Raw genomic sequence first — 3,583 nt, forward strand, 5'->3', positions numbered from 1 at the left:
CACATTAGTATTTATTTATTACAGAATGTATTAAATAAAATAAAAAATAATAAATTTAATATTTATTTACTAATATTTTTTTATTACCGAATATTTTCATTTTGCAACAAATGCCTCCATTATATATATGCGTGATTTCGAAGCTTTGTAGCATTATATTCTCTTCTGTCCTTACAAAGTTGAGAATGTTATCATGTTACAAGAGACAAAGTCATAACTTTTATTCTTCGTTAGGCCTAAGATTATTAATTATAGTACTGTTAGTTCAATTTAAATTTTGTCTTTCTACTGATATAGATAAAAAAAAAAAAATGGAAAGCAATCATTTTCTACTGATATTCAATTAATTTTATTACTTTTTCTCTTTATTTTTCTCTCGTTCTCTATCTGATCTTGTTGGCTGGAAAACTAAAAAAAAAGAAACTGTATTAAGAGTTTGAAAGAAATGAGTAACCAATTTTTTTGAGTCAAATATTTTTCTTTTCTTGTTTACAAATCCGTAACTTTGTTCCGTCTAATATTTTATTAGTTAATTATTTGTTAAACAAATTGATTCTCTAACAAAAGTATAAATTTTAATTAAATGATTGAATAGTCAATTTCGGGCTTCGTTTTGTAAAGTTGTTATAAACACTGAGTGGAGTTTCGAAGCAGACTAAGAATCTAATATCTCCATACTCAATAGAAATTTTTATGAAGATTTTATTCTTTGTAACAAGATTTATTTCAATCTACACCTAATAACTATTTTCCAATTCTCATTATATAGGAAGAAAAAGTTCAGTTGAAAGTTGAAACATTTCTATATATTACCTGTTGCGCCATTATATGTTTTTTTTTCATAGAACAATAGTACATGAATAATAAATATTATTTTTTATTATTTTTTATCAACAATAATTTATATTAATATTTATAAATATTTTACACAAAAAAAAATGTATAATTTATTTTTATATTTATCAAAATTTTATACACATAAATTAATATAATTTGTATTTATATTTTTTAATTATGTTAATTAAATAATAATAAAAAATACTAAAAATTACTGGTGTCAAAATATTTTTCTTTAATTTAATCGTAATAAGCACAGGAGGAGGTGGTAGTTGCTGCCGCCGTGACTTTTTCTATACATCTGCATCCGTAAATTAAAAGGTATATAATATATGCTATGCAATGCAACCATATATATTATATATGCAAGTTGAAGAAAGGTATTTGGATTTCTTAAATCTCACCACTAATTCATACTTTAGTTCCTATGATGAGCAGATTCCACTTCTTTACACCATCTTGTTAATTATTCCCTATTTTTTTCCCTTGTAACATTAGCAAAAGTTTAAAGGTATAATTGACTGACTATATAGAGGTTGGTCAAACATGTTGGTAACAAGTAATAAGTAATAACTAATGCTTGTTCTAGTTTTGTGAAAAGTTTACTTAATTAGTTAATTAACATATATATATGCAAAGATAAATTGTTAGTTAAATTCAACTGGAGTCTAGATATATATTTGGACATTTGGTAAATAACTTAATTCATTACTTATATATATATAATAAGCGTAGTTATTAAAAAAATAAATAAAATTATTTATTTTGTATTTAGATATGTACCAATTGAAGTCTCTTCTAGAGATATTTTAATAACATTTTGAAAAACATTAAAAGCGAATTATGTTTGAAGTAAAAATACAAATGCACATGCAGGTTCTCCAAATATACAAACATTTATTATTAAAATAGGTATATATATGGTTTTAGGTATGGCAAGCAAAGCTTCACAACTCAAGAAATAAAGATGCTGCGTGAATAGGAAGAAGAGAAAAATAGAAAAGGGTGAAATCTTAAGTACTGTACAATCGTCATTTAAACAGTGCAGGCATATAGAATTTCACCTTGTAATGTTCTGCCATTTGCTTCTTTCTCACTGGATCCACCCATCCTTTGCTCATTGATTTTCTCACTCTCAAACACTACTATTTAAATTCCTTGCATTGGAGATATATATACTACAAAAAAAAAAAGTATTTTGAAAAATTATTAATTATCAAACAAATATTCGAAAATATTCAACATATTATTATATAAGAAAGTTTAATTTTGATGTACTAACCGATCATGCAATTATATTGTTTCTGAATTATTATTCATGTGCACAATTAATACAAAAAATAATTATTTTTGTTAATGTGGTATTATATCATTAGATGTACGCATAAAATTATTTCACATTGATCATATCATCAAAATTAAATTCTATATATCTTAGAATTTTTTATGTATGTATTATGAGTTACCCACAAGGCCACAAACATATTTAATCTTACAAATTTCACATTTTAAATATCTAATTTTAATTTAGACAAAAAAAAAAAGGTACATCTAAAGTTTTACGTACAAACACTCTTTAAAATATGCTTATGATGATAGCCATTTATAAAACAATAATCATCTTTTCTGAACTAATTAATTTTTGAAGTTAAATTAAATTTATTCTATAGATGTTTTATTTATTTATTTATTTTTACAAAAGTCTTTAAAACATACCATGTGAGACTATTAATACTATAGTTACACCCTTGGACATTTTGTTATGATTTATGAAACAATAAAAAGTGCATAAAAAACTTTACAACAGTATGCTTTGTGAAATAAGAAAAGTATTATATTAGGAACACTTTTTCTATTCAGTCTTCTTTTGTTTTAAATTTTTCTTTCTCTCTCTCTGATTTTTTTTTCCTTCCCTACTTTATTAATTGGTTATTAATTAAAAAAAAAAAAAATACTTCCTTACCAGCAAACTAGGTTAAATAATAGTGATACTTCATCGTATTACCTGAAGAGAGTATATGCTTATGTTAACTAAAGTGCCGTTTAAATTTATGGTAAATTAATTCTTAGTCAATTTGGTTAGGGAATATTATGTGAAAAAAAAATAGAACTTAATAAATATTCATTTCCATTTAGATATTCAATAAATAAAAGACCTGGTGAATGAGTATTTGTTAGACAATAACCACAAAGCAACACAAACTTATTGAAAAGAAATATTCTATGTATAGTCACAATTTTCGTTATTAATTTTATTTTTTAAAAATGGTTTTAACCTTTTCTTTTAAAACTTGTTAACAAGCCACTAATTCCCATTATTGTTGTTTACTTAATATATAATCACACAATTCTAATTATATATTTATATATGTAACACTAGCGGCGACTACCTAATAAACAACACTACCATTTTTTATTTTTTATTTTTTTTACTTTTCTGTGTGATAGTTACATTTTTCCTGTAAGAAAATCATAGAAATATAAATATGGACTTCAAATTTTTCTTAAATTTAATTTTTAGGGACCAAAAAGACAGTTAAAAAACAATTACCAGGGCATATGTTCTCTTTGTATATAGAGCAATGCTATCATATACACATATACACCTACTTGATACACACATTTAGTAGTACACCTAATATTTACACTCAATATAAAAACTGTGATAATTAAACAAAAAAGAAAAAGTAGTAAATTAAAGATAATTATATATAAAAAGATAAAAGAGTAAAAAAAAAAAAAAGAA

Source organism: Arachis ipaensis, chromosome B09 (assembly GCF_000816755.2).
Source record: "Arachis ipaensis cultivar K30076 chromosome B09, Araip1.1, whole genome shotgun sequence".
Taxonomy (NCBI): Eukaryota; Viridiplantae; Streptophyta; class Magnoliopsida; order Fabales; family Fabaceae; genus Arachis; species Arachis ipaensis.